The sequence below is a fragment of the Pteropus medius genome, unplaced genomic scaffold (assembly GCF_902729225.1).
Source record: "Pteropus medius unplaced genomic scaffold, Ma_sr-lr_union100, whole genome shotgun sequence".
Classification (NCBI taxonomy): Eukaryota; Metazoa; Chordata; class Mammalia; order Chiroptera; family Pteropodidae; genus Pteropus; species Pteropus medius.
The window spans coordinates 13740509-13757773 of NW_024349797.1; the positions used below are offsets into that span (position 1 = coordinate 13740509).

A 17265-nucleotide genomic window follows, 5' to 3' on the forward strand; every position below is an offset into this window, starting at 1 on the left:
TTTTTACCAGTGTGATCCAAGTAAGCACAATGACCCTGGGAACCACAGGTTGAAAATGGCAGAACCACTGAATGGAAAGTGCATGTTTCCCTAAACCACCATCTGAATGGGAGCCACCCCCTAATCAGGACACCCATTTGGGATATGTAAGAAGTAAACATCTATTGTTTCGATTCATTGTACTATGTTGGGTTTATTGAAGCACCTAGTGTTAGCTCAACTAATACAAGATAGGGCTTAAAATACCCTCAAATATGTGTGGAAGAAGGAAACATTTTGAAAATAATGATTTTTCTTTTCCTTTATTGCTTTCTGCACATATGATCTTCACCCTAGTTGCCCAGAGGAATGCATATGTTTCAGGGAATGTTAGGATAAATAAAGATAGAATACAAAGAGAAAGAGGATGGAAGTTGGTTTTTTGTTTATTTGTTTGTTTGTTTGTTTTGGGCAGTATGGCAGAAAAAATACCTGCCCAATCCTCTGAAAACAACTAAAAATATGGACAAATAGTTCCCCAGAAACAATCTGAAATGTATTTATGAGCTGACGAACAAATGAGGAATACTGGAGCATAACACTTATACTGGTTTTCATCTCGAAGGCATTTAACTGACAGAGCTTGAGCTTCTCTTTTTACAACTTAGCAGGGCACAAGGGACAGAAGATACACTTGATGGCACTGACAAGCCAGGGCCCATCACAGTACAAAGTAACAGGAAGTGCTCTGCCAAAGATAGGACTCCAAAAGTCTACCAAAAGGCAATTTCAATAATTGCCTATCCCCCAAATTAGTGCTGAGTAGAAGGGAGAAAGTCTACTGAAAACTTGTAACCATAAGACAACCCGCGCATGGATTTTGACTATGAATTGATTATGGAGTTGGTCCCCAAATTCTCAAGGTGAGAATTTTAAGTCCTTGCTTTGCAGATTGGTGATGATCCCAGGAACAAACAAATGCAAAATCTAGAGAAACTCACTTTCAAGTCAAACTCTAAAGAATTCCCACTTACAAACTCTCAGAAAACAAGCAAACAAATATAAGGTCACAGTAAAATAAAACAAAGCAAAACAAAAACCACAAACGCACACATGTATAAAGAAACAAAGCATCATGAACAACAAGTAGCAGAAAAAATAGAACTGAACCTGTAAAGACTTCAAAATTTTAAATTATCAGACACAGAATATAGAATAAATGTTTAAATAAATAAGGAAAAGAAACAAGCATATAAGCTGTGACAAGGTTAAACAGAATAGATACAGAAACTAAAGAAGACTGAAAAAAATTACTAGACTTTAACACATAAAGATATTATATAAAGAGACAGAAAATATGCAAACAAGGTTAAAACATAGACAAGACAGAGAACAAAAGTCTAACATATACCTAATCTGAAATCTATAAGTAGAAGAGTAAAAGCAGGGACAATATCCTCAGAATCTTCCAGAACTAATGAAAAAAAAAAATCTACAAATTCTCAGAACCAAAAAAACAAACAAACAAACAAATCTGAAGCAAAATAAATATATAAAAAAGAAATTCACATTTAGACACTTTATAATAAAACTGCAGAATGCCAGACACAAAAATATATCAAAAGCAACCATAAAGTACTCTTGAAAAAAAAAGATATCTTCAGCAACAAGCAGCAATTAGATTTAGTATTGATTTCTCAGCAGCAGAAGCAAAAACACAAGGGAGCATCTTTAATGTGTTGAGAAAAAAATAACTAGAATTTTATACCTAGCAAAAATGTATTTTATACCTAGCCAAACTATATTTTAGGAAAACAGGAAAAATAAAATTTTTCAACAAACAGTAACTGAAATAGCTTTCCTTGAATTGATTTTCACAAATGAAATATAGGAAGAGAAGTGATCTTGGAGGGTGAGGGTGGGGGAAGGAATTACAAGCAAAAATGGAGTAAATATGTAGGGATATCTGAACAAAAATTCCTATTTTAAAATGAGAATGTTTAACCCGTGGGGACCTAAGTGGGTGGTATGACTGGAGTTAAGGTCTTCTCATTGTTGGGGAGGAAAGATATTAATTAGCATTAGACTTTAGACTTTACCAAGACCATTCATAGCAATACTGTAATAACAAAACAACCCAAATGTCCACTGATTATAGAATAAATTTTAGTATATCTACTCTGTGGAATAGTATACAGCAATAAAGAAATGAATGAATTACTGAACACTCAACAACATAGGCATTCTTCAGGAATATAACATTGAACAAAAACACAAACAAAACACACACAGGCCTATCTATGTTTCCATTTGTAAGAAAGCATGCACAACTAAACTACATAGTTTCATGATAACAAATGTATGTGGTAAATTGTAAAAAAAAACAAAGACACAAACCAGAAGCCACATACTTCACGTCTACTAAGATCCCAGTGGCTAGAATTTTGCCATTCTTATTTGCAAGGGAGTCTTAGAAATGTGGTTGTTAGCTGATCCTAGCTAAAACTTACAGGGAATGGATATAGGTGGGGAACTAGTACACTCTGCCATAGGCGGAAATTCCACGGCCTTGAAAGTCAGGTTTTCTCCTCAGACAGGATTTACTACCATTGAATAGGCATCTGGAGAACTCGGCTCAAAGAATTTACTCACCAAAGGCAATAGAAATGCTGCTTTCACCCATTAGGGATAGTGAAGGCCCTAATCTTTCTGCCTCCTTGGTAGAAGGATGAGATTGTAGAGGGGAAGAAAATAAGAGCTGGCAAGATAAACATTTTTTGTGAACTGGGAGTCACTTACTGTAACCATGCAAATCTTCTTTAAAATGACTTTTTCTTTTCTCTTTCTCCTTGATTCAAACTGGTCTTGGGACTACTAGCTTCTTTTCTTCCCTTATCCTTCTGCATCCTGCACAACCACTCCCTTAATCATTAAGCCCTTAGGTCAGCATCAAACAGTCTTAGGAACAAAGCCTCAGGTATGTTGACCACAGAAACAGTTCTGGGTCAAACTAAAGATAACATCTTGCAGATCCACATCCACAAAGGCAGACAACCCTACCAGCATGCCCTTGAAAACAGAAAGAATGATGCCATGACTGACATCGGACCTGATGCAATCAACTGCCTCCTCCCCTAGTCCCAGCCAATCGGTAGAGCCCACGACCCCAACACCCTTTGCTACTAATGAGTTTTCAGAGTGTTCGCCTATTCGACCTATCCCCTAGAGATCATCGGGGAACCAGATCTTTGAGCGCTAGCTCACCTGTGTCTCTGGGCTTGGAGCCATTTCCTTAAATAAACCTCTACTTTCTTTGCTGCAAATTCTTGCCTGTGTCTCTTTTGGCTTTGGCGCATGCAGGTAAAACGAACCCCTTGAGTTCGCTAACATTATTGGGCCCAAACCCGTGTGTTTTTTTCATTAAACAAGATAGAAGAGATTAGAGTACATCCAGGATAGCGAGAATGTTATCTTGTAAAAATTATGTTTCAGCTAGAGCAAAACAACCCAAATGTCCATTAATGACGGAATGTTACTTAGACGTGTTATTTAGTAAAACTTTGCGTGGTATACATGTATCCTATGTGTTTACTAGAATCTCATGACAATGCATCTGTATTTTACTGTGGGTCTTAAAATCACGTGGTATAGTAGCAAATTACAACCGCTAGTACAGGAGGTCCTCAATGTCACCGATAGGTTCTGCAACTTTAAGCAAAATGACATATAACAAAATCAATTTTACCACAGGCTAATTGAAATAAACAAGAGTTAAGTTCCTATGTCATCTCCTCAATGTTCTGACAAAACGATGTTGAACAAAATGACATTATTGGAGGGCCTGCTGTATAGAACGAGAAGCACAGATGGACAAGAGACCTAGCCCCTGAGAGCAGAGGCCACCCCCCCGCCCCAAGGAGCCTCAGTTTGCTTGTCCTCTACAAGAAACAAAGGGAGAAGTGCACTCGACACCCCTTCCCACACACACCATCACAGGCAAAGAAGGGGGACACAAGGGAATGGGTACTGTTTGCCTAGGAAGAATGAGAATGATCTTAAGGGGCTGTTTGGACTCTCAGATCAAACTAAGTCTTAAAACGGATAGGATCAAAAGTTATTCTTTCTCTTGAAAACCACTGGGTGTTTGCTGGGGAGGAAGGTTTGCTGTAGACAAAATGTACAAATTGAATTTTCTCTACTCGGAGTTGCAGCGTGGCTCAAACGGGTGAAGGGAGGAAGAAGAAGGTTGTGGTCAAGAAGGGGGCAAGATGAACCAAAGGCAGGCAAACTGGAAGGAGCAAAGCAAATTCAGGGATGAATGAACCCTAATCAGACTGAAGGGCCTTCCCCGAGCACCGATGGGCAGGGCCAGGTTATAGAAAGTCTTACAGGGCATAGAAGTCAGGCAGAGGAGGACAGGCATGGTGACGTGAGTCCTACGGAGCCATGGTAGGTTCCTAGCAGATGAGAGACATAACAGCAACAACATACATACAAAAGTAGCTACAATAGTTTACATCGTGACTATGTGCCAGGCTCTGTGCCAAGGGCTTTTCAGAGACTCTGTGATTAGCCTTCACAATAATCCCTTCAGGATTTCCACAGTACTCAGTCTATTTCCATATTACTGAGTCCTAGGTTAAGGTGGAATGTAAAACGAGTGGGTGTCCACATTTTCCGATCCGGGAAACAAGGAAAATGGCTGGAACAACAACGACAACAACCAAAAAAGAAAACAAACAAAGAGAACAAGGGCCTTCCATTTACCGAACCGGAAAAGGGCCTTCCATTTACCGAACTTGTTCCCATTTTTCAGGCTGAAAATCCACTCTCCCAGGATCTTCATGCATTTTGAAGTTCAGAGAACCATCGAAAAAATGATTCTTCTAAAGCGACCACAGTCCCGAGACTGTGAGAGGGAGACGTAAGAGAAGCTGCTCAGGCCCTGGCCACGCGCCTTTCCGGCCTTTCTGCCTTGGCGCACACCAGCCCAGCCTCTACCCGCTACCAAAGGCATCGGCCAGTCCCCGAGAACCTACTGGGGTCGAAACCTGCTCTGCTAGCTTGCACGTCACCCTCGGCTGCTGAGCATCAATGCCCCCTAAGAGCAGTCACCAACCAGTGACTGCACGCAGCCTGTGGCATTTCAGACACAAGCTCGCAGCGTGCAGCCGTGCCCCCGAGCTCCCGGCACAGCAGTAACTGGAGGGACAAGTCACTCGCTATTGGCTGCCTTCTCTTCCCCATCTCCCACTGGTGTCTCCCCTGCTGATGGCTTCCTGGGATTGGCTCCCGAGTAAATGACCTACCCTGGTATCCTCCTTGCGAGGTCAGCCTCTTAACACAAACAGAAGGCAAAACACCTAAAGGAAGGAGCTCTGGGGGGGGCATCGCTTCCATCATCTATATCAGCTTAGAATATGAACTTCAAAAGAGCCACATGGGTAATATTTACCGTTTAAGAAGCCAGAGTTACAGAACAGATAGTGGGCTGTCCCAGGACTGATTTTTTCGCCCTTATGGTCCCTATCACAAAAGCACAGAACCTGGTATGCTGTAGGTGCTCAATAACTGTTCATTGAATGAATGGGTGATTTGCTTTGCCAAATTTGTGTGTGTGTGTGTGTGTGTGTGTGTGTGTGTGTGTGTGTGTGTGTGTGTGTGTGTATCTTTAGTACTTCCCTAGATTGGTTTTTTAAAATGATTTCATACATGTGAAATCTGTAAAAGCATCTGTACATGCGAAATATGAATTAGTTCCATCAAGTTCTGATCATTCACCTGAAGTCTTAAAGAAAATTACAGAGTGCCAGCACATGCTTTACCAAAAATGTCTACGCTGGGGATTTAATTTGTAATTTCTCCTACTTGAGCACAAGAGCAGAGCTCCCCCAGCTTGGATGAGGAAGTCAAACTGACCCTTCTCTGCTGGGTCTGCATAAACCCAAGTGAGGTTTGTATGATTTAGGGGTAGGAGAGCCCCAAGAAAGAGATACTGGACATCCTGCAAATCTGACAACTTAAGCCCATTATTTTTTAATTCAGAAAGGAATAAAAGAGATGTCATTTATTTACACCCCTGAATTTGTTGGGCAGTTCATCCGAATTATAAAAGTGAATGTTGTCTAGGAAATCTGTCTCTGGGGCTGCCGCCAACAGAAAGACTACGGGGAGTATTTAGGAAACTCAGGAAAGTCATTCCCTGTGGTGAGGGCCTTCCATTTACCGAACTGGTGAATGTGCTCAGGGGTAGGTGACGGGGAATTCAAAAGATGAAGATGACTTACGGATGACGGTCACCAAGAAGGGAAGTAAAAGGTCCCCCCCACCCCAATCGCTGACAGTCAGACACAGGAACACAGAATGACAATAAGCATAATTCTATTTCTTGCCAGTGTCATAACAAATATTCCCCACCCCATCCTGCAATTTTTCCCAGGAGGAGACTCCATTCTAAGTACGGAAGGGGACATCATCGACCCCAGAATAGAAACCGAGGAACGGTTGTGAGGTAGCTAATGGGGTGGAAAAAGCCTGGACTTTTTGAGTCGAGGGGCCCTAAGCATGAGAACTACTTGGCTACCAAAGAGTGTGGTTCTGAGAACAGAGTTCTCAGCTTTTTCATCTGGAAAGTGGGATATTAATATATACTAACATTGCTTATGATCAGTAGTATGTTAATACTAGGTTATCATAAGACAATTAAAATACTGTAGGGGCATCATTTGAAAGCCCCCTACCAGTGTGATATGATTTTTCTATAGTAGCCAGCATTGCCAAACTTACCCAGAGCGACTTCTTTCTTTCTCAAGAGATCGTTCTAAATGCTAAATCTAGTCCCATGAAGCAATACGACTGTCTTAATTTAGAGGCACGTATTAACTGGTCATTAAGTGGTAATTGTTTCATTTTAAAGTCTGCAAAAATATTAAGTTTGCCAAATCAGAAAATTTCAGAGTGTGAAGAGATATCCGAGGTTACCGAAAATTTAACTTGGTGTAAAATGCTAAAATCCCCTCTGCGAGTAGGACTTGCTACTATCTGAATCTTAAGAAAGTGACATTTGCAAAAGTACTGGGCACACACTCCATAGAACATTCGAAGTCTTGCATCGGAAGCTCCAGCGATGTCCAGGTAACCGAAATGCATTCTTGAGTTCCCAAAGTCCCCGAAAACATCAGGATTTAAACGCTCACTCAGGAAGAATCACTGGTCTAGCATCATAAATACACCTTGGGACAGTTCCATTGGTTTTCTTTGACTGTACACACTCGATCTTCTTTGAAATGAAGGTGGTAGGAGGAATAAGACAGCTCTAAATGGCCTAAACATGAAAAGCTTTATTCAACACAATTCAACAAATAAAAGTTAACCACAGTCATTTTCATCCAAAATCACAGGCTACTATTTTGTGCTTATACTAGTTTCATCTTTGAAGAGGAAGTATTTTCTTCCATCCAAGTACTAACCAAGCCCGACCGTGCTTAGCTTCCGAGATCAGACGAGATCAGGCGTGTTCAGGGTGGTATGGCCGTAGACTGAAGTATTTTCTTAAAAAAGAAAAAGTTCCAGCACAAATTGTTGGAAGAGTGGTGGCTTCTTAGAACGGTGATTATTTTAATTGCCATCTCTAACCCCATGCACATAATAGAAGCATGGCAAGCATGGTGGGATAGGAGAATATACAGAAGGGTCTGTTCTTTTCTCATTTACAAACTCCCCAGCTGTGCAGCCTTTAAGAAAAAATGCAGGGAGAGTGGCCATGGCCACGAGAAACACAATGCTACTAGTTTGCCAGCCGTCTCTGCTGATTTCTCTCCTCCTCCATAACCATGCATATGCGACTCGAGGGGTTGTGAAAATCAAGAATGGAACCGAAGGGAATTCCTCTGTCTGCCACCCCTAGAAATATTAATACTTGTAGCTTCTGGGATGGAAAAGAGAACTGAGCCCAATCCCAGTATCGCCATTTCAGTCGATCTCATTATAGGGGAGATAATGTGAATGTATTTGATGATATCCAAATATCATCTGTGTGTTATCATTTTACTCAACACTCCAAACACCAATGAGTCTGCCAAACAGATTATATAGCTTGGCAAACTTTCATTTCATGAATGACACTTAATATGAAATAATTTTCGCTGAAAGATAAAATAACAGTGATATAACAGCTCCTGAGGTGGTAATAGAATAAGTCCACGCATTCAAGTACGACAGCCACCTGACCTCGAACACCTCCATCACGTTCCTGTAACTTCCCAGGAAAGGGGCCCTGGTTTGTTTGTAAGTAACCCTTAAAAACATCATTTCTCCTTCCCCCCTTACTGACTGGGCCAGGGCTTTTTCATCCTTATGGCCAGTCCAATCTTTTGCTCTCCGTACATTGGCTTACTAGCATACGTTGTATTGCATACCTTTTTCCTACTTGCTCTGAGCAGGAGTGTCCTCTGAAACTGTCAAGACAAAAGTTCTCTCTTCAGCTAAGATGTTCTGGGACTCTGCAAGTCATTCGCTCGGGCCTTCTTTAGAGAATATTCTGAGCACTTTAAAAGCAGTGGTTTTCAAACTGTGTTCAGAACAGTACTGGGGTTCTCAAGTGTGTCCCAGGCACGGCCCAGTAGAAAAGAGCAGACTCGGGGCTCCGGGCTTTTGGTTCCCCCGAAGTAGCTCTGTTTTCACTCCACTCATATATGAGGGCCTTGCATAGATTTCATTGGTGCTAAATATAAAACAAAAATGATGTCTTCAAAAAGGTGTGTAAACCATTACAACAAATGGTTCTCTCTCTCTCAGATACTCCTTCCAATTTTCCTCTAAAGAAGCTCACCCTGGTTTCCTCTTCCAAAATTTGAAACAATTAAATATACTTATTTACAAATATCAAAAAAAATAATAATAATAATCCAGAGTTTTGTACAGTAAATCTTTTCAAGATTAAGAGTTGTTTTCTCATATGGACTCTAAACTGGTTTTAGCAACTCCCACTCCCAATTTCCTACTCTTCCCCACATCAAATTTTGCCATCAGCAAAGTAGGCCTATGCCTGACATGTAGTGTTTACGGATTCTCTTCTTACACGCAAAGAGAAGAAGGAAGCTGCCTCTCTTCCTTTACCCTTCCAGGCTAATCCAAAATTGAGATTGGCATATGGTTGGTATTCTAGACTAATTATTAGAAATTTACATAGCTATAAAAAAAAAAGTGCCTGGTACAATGAGTATGTATATATCTGACAACTGAAAATGCACTGGAACTTTATTGAATACTTTGTTAATCTGTATTGGGAAAGTTAAATTATATGTAGTACTATAATGATTAATTTTTCTAATCCAAAAGTCAAAAATAAATAAACAGAAATGCCTAAGATTTGGAGTGCTTAATTGTACTCCTCCAAAGTCCCTTTAGAAATGAAGTATTCTGAGAAAACTATTTGACAATGAAGAATGAAGACAGATTCTAGAAACCAACAAATCCCATTCATTTCCTTCAGTTTTTAAAAACAAGCAACTGACATGTTTCCTGCCAATGAACACAGTTACAGATAAGAAAGCTCCCTGCAGGAAATCCTTTGCTAAAAGAGAACAGTTGTGCCATTAAACTTAACCTTTTTCACCAAATCCCAGTCCATTAAATATCTAACAACATGGGATCATGAAATATATGCTAAATCACCCCAACGATGCTATATCACTTCTAAAGTCTGTAGTATTTCCTCTGACATAGATGTAGGATAGTAAATAAACGTTAAAATATAGTTAGGATTCTATCTATCTCCTCTTTCCCCTCATGCAATTAGTTGATAAAAACGACGGAAATTTGCTGCTTTTAAAAAAGATCGCAGTGTTAATTAAATGAGATTTAAAACTATTTCCAATTAAGATAAAGCAATATAATGCTCTAAATCATCATGATTGGAAGAAAGATATTTCTAAACAAAAATCAAGAACATTAAATGTGAAGACTACTATTGACAAGATTAGAGAAATATAAGGAAGGCATTGTCCTTATATTTAAAAAGTTCATTGTTGATCTCCAAAGCCAAAATTTAGAAGCGGGCCTTCTTGGTTATTGTTCACTTAGCAAAGTGAAAGGTAGAGGGTCTCCGAACTTTCCTTTTTTCTTTACTCCCTTCACTGAAACCATTACCACGACACTGAAAATACAACCTTGCTTTGGGGAACTCAAAACTAAAGCACTCTTCGCTATTCACAAAAGAAGAAGAAACTTTTCTGAGTTAACCAAGTAATAACAGCTGCTGTTTTGAAAGCATTCTTATTTTCAATTTAGTTTTCCTCTCCACGCTCAGCTTCTGAGAACACCCTCACACTTCCCAAAGCACCAGACTCGGCCTTCATTCACTCCTGCATGCGCGGCCTTCGAGTGGGGTTCTGAAGGACCACAGTTCTCAAAACGCAATTCAGAGAGTTCAACTTTGAACCCTCCTGCAAACAAAACGTCTTCATTATACCTTTCCCCAAATGACTCTTCTTCGACAGGTAATATTCTAGTCTCTACAGCTCTAAAAAGAGTTTCGTTCTAACACAGACGTACGAATCGATTTGACTCCACAATCAAGCGCTCACATACCTTCTTCCTAGCCTTTCCTTGCACAACGCACAAGCAGCAAAATGCCAAATGACCACATGTGCTCCTTCTTGCTTTAAGACTTTTCCTCCCATATTTTCAATAAAAATACAGTTATGAAATCTAGGAGACCGCATTTTTGGTTGTTGTTGTAAAAATGACCTTGATTTGACAGGCACAGTCTCAGGTTGCAACAGATGCTGTGGGAAAGCTTACAGAAGCCAACATGTTCTCCAGGCATCTGTGATGACATGCAGGTTTTTTTCTCTTTTTTTAAAGTGGTGGTTATGGTAGTGTATTGTGTGTGTGTGGGGGGGTACTCTTGTCGGTTTCCATGACAACCATGTCTCTAACTCCTCAGTTGTTAGATACCATCCATGTCCTGTGTCTAAATTTTTAAGCCAATCAGAAAAGTGTTTATACATTTACCAACTCCTTGGACAGTGCTTCTTTCATTGAGGTGTTTTAAGATTCAAACAGAGATGTCCACCAGCCTTATATTTTTTCTCTTATAGATAAAACATTCCACATTATTTACTAATTCATATTCTTATAAGGTGAAGAAGGCCCTTCTCCCCAATGTGAAGTGCATTCTCCTCAAACCAGATGCCACAATTTCTTATAACAGTGTGCAAGCCAATTTTGACTGCTTGCTTTTTGGTTGCCTTTTTCTATCACTGTTGCAGACTTAAATTTAGTGCGTGATACATGCTAATGCACAAGACACTTGCATTAGCAAAGTAAAGATACAGTTATGCATCCATCTGCTAATGGTGCCATTCAAATATTCAGATCAAAAAGCAGGAAAAATTATTCTAAGTTGAACAACTTTGCATTCTACAACTCCCGAGGAGAAATCGTTAAGAATGGATTGTAAAGTGATATGTCTCTAAATGCAAGCTAGTCGCTGACGTCTGCAAAGAAATTTGTCACCAAAATGGCCTACTTTAATCTGGATAGAAACAACAACAAAAAATTAAACATAAAGGTACCTCAAGCAAACAGCACCCAAATTAAAAGTCAATCTCGCAGAAATCCGTGCACAAGCAGGCTAATCTGAAATGATAGCGTGATTGTAAAAGAAGGTTTTGAGGGACTGTTTTCATAAGTCTCAGCCTAACTGACCAATCAGGGTGAGAGTTAAAGTGGGCTGTAGTCATCTGTGCAGCCTTCCGAGCTCTGCACTCTCTGAGCCGCTCTCCCCTCTCTAAGGCAGATCAATGAAAAACAGGGAACAAAAGGAATCTCACAGGATGTCTTCCTTAGCTAGGGAAACCGATTCCCTTCTTCCTCAATGAGCCGGTGGTACCCAGCCCACCACAGTTCCACATGGGAGCCCCCAGCAGGCCAGTCCTTTCGGAGGACGCACATTTTACATTTGCAATCATGTGTCCCAACTGCTAGCAAACGTGTCACCTTAAGCACATCCTGTGACAGAGGGCTCCCTGAGCCCAACCGACGGAAACTAATAAATTAAATAAATTAATAACCCCACAATTAAAAGCTGCGGAGAAAGAACGTGTTTCTCTTCCTCATATGTCATCTCGGGAGTATAAACAAAGCATGAAAAATAGTCTCTTCAGCCTCCCAAGCCAGTAATCGTGGTTTTCTCCTCAAAACAATGTTGCTCCAAAATGAGAAATATTCTGACTGCCCTCCAAGGAAACTCTCATCTGTAGATGTCACAGCAGGATAATCAGTTACAGTATTTGAAGAGGTTTAAACGGCCCACAGAATTTTATAATTGATAAACCCAGTTTTATAATTGATAGCAAAACAGTTGCGACAGCAATGCTGTAAACTCTGCTTGAGCCAAACTCCACATTTAACGTTAGTTCCTTGAAAATAAAAGTAACGCCTGGGGAGCCCACAAAAGTAAAGCCCTAGGAAGTAATTAACAATTACATCAATTATTTGATAATTTTTAAAAATTACCTATTTGTCTGCTTTTTTAAAAAATATTTTAAAGGTCTATCCACAAATTCCTGAGAAACTTTTTTTTTTTTTTAATGAACTTACTTTTGAGACAAAACTAATGAAAATATGCAACTTGCCATCCCTGGATCTCTCCCATATGGGCTGCATACTATAAATCAATCAAACTAGGTGGAAATATGGGGGTGGACACCTTGAAAAATCAAAGGGTGCCCCCAAATGCAGCAGCCTGAACAGTGAGGGCTTCTCGTGATAATGCTGAACCAGAGCAGAAGATCAGGAGGCAGGAAATGAGCCCATTTTCGTTACCTTCGATCGCATGCCCCCCCGCTGCTTCTCGCGGCTGCATTGGGGGGCTGTGGCGGCACTGGACTCACGGTGGCCCCACCGCCGGGTCGCGCCGTCTCCCGGCGGAGCTGCAGCCGATCGCGGCCGGAACCCCGGCTCCAGCCCCGGCGCCCGCCCGGGGTCGGCGGCGCGGCTCCCACCCGGGCCCGGAGCCCTGCTGGGTCCTAGTGCGCGCCGCGCGCCCGCCGGCGGCCGGGTCTGCGCCCGCACGTACGGCAGGCAGCTCGTGAGCACCGTGAATCCCCGCGAAAACTGAATCACCCGTCGGTCCCTTTCAAGACCGGACACCGTATATGCGGATCAACTGGAGCTTACTGTCAAATCCTGGCGTAAGATGTTAAAAAACACTGGCTACAGCTGGACTCATTGAAGGCGGATGTTAATATCTGCAGCCCCAGTGTAAAGCACGGAGCAGTAACTGGTTTCAGTAGGTTTGCCCGATGCACGTATGATAGCGCATATTCACAGACGGTAAGAGACAGTGCAGGATCAATAGATGGGTTTCAAAAATATAACACACACACACACACAAAATGGTTGGAAGTTACTCGTTGAAAACGATGTTTTAAACAATGTTTCCAATTATTTTTTTCTTAACAGATCCTTTTACATTTTGCTTTCTCTTATATATCATATCCTATTTTAAATAACAAAGGCCCATATGGCTAAACATGTAGTCATTTGATTTTCAAAAGACCTCAAAAATTGCATCAAAATATGCCCTGGTGTATCTCCTAAGAAATTAACGAGAAAGAATTAATGGTGGCATATGGCGTGCCTCATAGAGAAAACTTAATTACAATTTAAAACAAATGCAAAAATTCACAAATTCAGTAAGCTGAAAGTAAATTATGATCCTAGATGTATACATAAATCAGCTTATGTAATATTAAGAAAAATGTAAGTTCCAAATTCCTCTTTTAACTGTGGGAAGGGTGTTACATGACCCCCTATAACAGACGACCCTTGTTGTCCCCAAAAGGGCTTTCAGTGACCTCTTGGCACATTCATTCACTGCAAGCCACCTGTATGGCAAATTTGAAAATTGCAAGTGCTCACTTAAGAGGACAATTCTATTAACCCTTACTTCAAAATAAAACTGTCTTAGTTTGAAATGACTGTTTAAAAGGCTTTAAGACTGGGAGCTTTTCTTTCAGTCTTTGATACCACTAAGTTCGAAGTTCACAATTATGTAGAACTGCTAATAACAATGGCACTGTGGTTTGACACCAAAAGGAAAATCGAATATGTGTTTTCTGAGTTCTATTTTTGGAATAGAAAAAAGTCCCTTTGAAAATTACTCTTGTCCTCTTCCTTCCCAATTATAGCTAAATAAATGTAATGGAAGATTTTTAATATTAATTAAACATCAAAAGCACCTTTTCTGCTGCCTTATGTCCACGCAAAGAACAAGTTGTAATATTTTACACTTGTCGATCTTCAAAGTCCTCTCACATGCAGCTCATGTGATCTTCACTACACCTCTGAGATAAATCAGACATTACAATTCCTAATTTCCAAATGAGAAAGTGGAGGTATCAAAAAGTGATTTGTCCCAAACCACATTTCCAACATACACTCCTGCTTTTTCAAGTGTACCACTTGGATTTCCAACTATTTCTCTATAACTACTGTGAAAAATGAGGTCTCCAAAATAAAAATGAAGAGAAGTTTCTGTAGTCATCACTTTTTACCTGTATTAGAGCAGTGATTTACCAGAATGGAAAGAAGAGGCTAGATGAAAATATTTTAGTCTCTGCTAAATAAGATGGCTAGTGAGACCCAGGCTGGTCAGATTTCTGTCTTGCGGCTGTCCGGGACACCCAGGCAGACAGAAAACTTAAACCTCTAGGGCTGAGCAATACTCCTGTTACCTGTGCATCATTTTACTTTTTATCAAAGACTAAGAATTGACTCCACGCTACACACAGAGAAGTGAGGTTTTCTCAAGTGGAACTTGGTTTTCTGCGTGTCATCCCAACACTGAAAGTCCTTGAAAACCCTAGGACTTCAGAGGTTTCAGATACCAGGTAGCTTATTAGTGAGATCCAGGATGTCCCTACTCAGACTTGGAGACAACCAAGGTATTACATCTCAGCCTTCCGGCACCCATGGGAAAGTCACCAGTCAGTTCTGTTTGTGGCAGTCCACTTCCTCCTCCCCTCTGCCGAAAGGAAACGTAACTTCTCTGATGAGCTGTCCCAACCCACCTAAATACCAGCCAGGTGAAGCCTGTGTGACATTTAGCTGAAAACACAGAAAAGGTTTATTCTAAAAAACGATCCATTCCTTTTTGTGTGCAGCTCGCAAAGAAGAAGCTAGGCATGACGGCATCCTTGGAAGATGTGGATGACCTTCCTTAGGAACGACTTGGAAGGTTAATGCACAACTTGATTCTTTTGTTGAAAACCGGTCTAATTACTTCATAGTCACACCATCCATGTGGCCTTGAAATGTTGCAATGCTGGGCTCAAAGTAATCTTAGCACCAATAAGAGGTGATGAGAAGCCGAAAAGAAATGCTGGCGGTGAGCACTTCCTCAAAGCTAGGGCACACCAGAAGAGGTACTGATCAAAAGAAACCATCATTAATTCATTCATACCTTCATTCATTCACTGTATATATTTCAAATGTTAAAAACCTAATATGAATAAAGTACCATTCTACGGTTCCGGGTATAAAAAAAATTAAATAAATACTGCCCACAGAGTCTATGGACAGATAAACAATTGCAGAGCGGTGGGGTAGGTGCTGCAATAAAGCCGTGTCACCGATGCTGTGTGTTCAAATGCCAACTGTCCCAGTCGTGGGCCAGTTGGTCTTTTAGAGTCATTCTCAGCCATGCCCTCTGCTCTGTATTGCTAAGAGCATCCTCTTGCAGGCTGAGTTTCACAGACTCCTGGCTCAGTGGGCTGATGGCTGGGTATGGTCACTGACAGGCACTGGCAGGAGAGTGGAGGTGGGAGGAAATGAAAAGCCAGGTAATTTCTTCTCCTCCTTCTTGCCTCTGACAGACAGCATCTCCATCAGTGGCCGCATCTGGTGGAGGCTTCTGCCAGGCGACTCCAGCTCCTGGCTTAGGTACCAATACTACTTCCTGTTAACACTCTGGATTAGGGACGTTAAAGGCTTTCTGCTGAAATTAGTCTTTGGATCACTGTACCTTCCCCTGTTTTTAGCTCAGATCCTCCATCACCTGTGGAAGCAATCCCCTGCATTAAATTCCTCCTGTGCACATCAGCAAATTCCAGAGGAAGAACATCTTAGACAATATCTGAGTGGGACTCCTCAAAAATCTCGGGATCATCACAAACAAGGAAATGCTGAGAAACTGTCAGAGCAAAGAGGAGCTTTAAGGAGACATGTTTAAATGTGTTGTGGCATGCTGGATGGGATCCCGGGACAGAAAGAGGATAAAAGGTTAAAAACTAAGGAAATCTGAATAAAATATGGACTTTAGCTGGTAATTATGTATCGATATTGGTTTATGGATTGTACCACACACTAACAGGTAAGGTGTCAGTAATCGGGGAAACAGGATGTGAGGTGTGTGGGAACTCCCTGGACTATCTTCTTGATTTTTCTGTAAATTTAAAACTGTTATGGAAAATAAAGTCTGTTTTTAGAAATTTCTTCTATGGTAAACCTCATCGTCTCCCTTCCCAAGCAGGGGCTTTCTTCCAGGGACCGGGGCTGGGAGTTTAAGAGTCAAGACATCAAGAAACATCCCAGCAAGGGATCAAGTGGCTCTGGGAAGCCAGGAAAAAATCCTGAATCTGGAGCCAGAATGTGATCTGGGGCAAGAAGGATGAGAGGAGGCTGAGGGCTGTGAGTGAGGAAACCAAGACGGCCTGTCAGGGTGAGAAGCCAGGGCCCAGGGCCTCAGCTGAGAAAGGAGACTGCTTCCACTCGCCAGTCGGAGTGACTATGGGGTGGGGGCGGGGCTGGCCCTGGGCTCTCTGGGAGCATAGAGAGAAGAGGAAGAGGGGAGGAGGGGTGTGGGTGGAGGAGGGGAAGAGGAAGAACAATAATAATAGCCGCTAAAAGTCATCGAGTCATTTTACCTGCATTTTCTCACATCTACTCTTTTATAAGCAGGGCGCTATTTTTATTCCCCTTTTACAGGCGAACAAACTTGCCTAAAGTTGCAAAGGTATTTAGGGGAAGAATTATAGCTCAAATCTAAGTCTGTTACGAGGAAGTGCCTGCAGATCCCACTGGAGATGTAGGCAGGGGCCAAGGGCCACCAGGTTTGAGCTTTATTTTGTTATCCACGTGGCAAACCCCTTTATCTCCCCCAAGCCTTTGCTTAGCTGTCTCCTCAATGTCTCTCGATCCTCCCAATCCCACGATTCTTTTTCCCTTCCCCTTTGTACCACCTTCTAACACGTTACTAATTTTCTTGTTATTCATTGC

General features: G+C 41.3%; 1 protein-coding gene across 1 annotated transcript in view; it reads right to left on the bottom strand.

Moving 5' to 3' along the window:
- Positions 1-12961, bottom strand: part of LOC120619596 (forkhead box protein N3) — a 190161-nt gene extending 177200 nt beyond the window's left edge. The window contains exon 1 of the mRNA XM_039883992.1: positions 12811-12961. The gene's annotated coding sequence lies outside the window, so the exon portion shown is untranslated. The remainder of the gene's footprint in view (positions 1-12810) is intronic.
- Positions 12962-17265: the final 4304 nt, after the last annotated feature.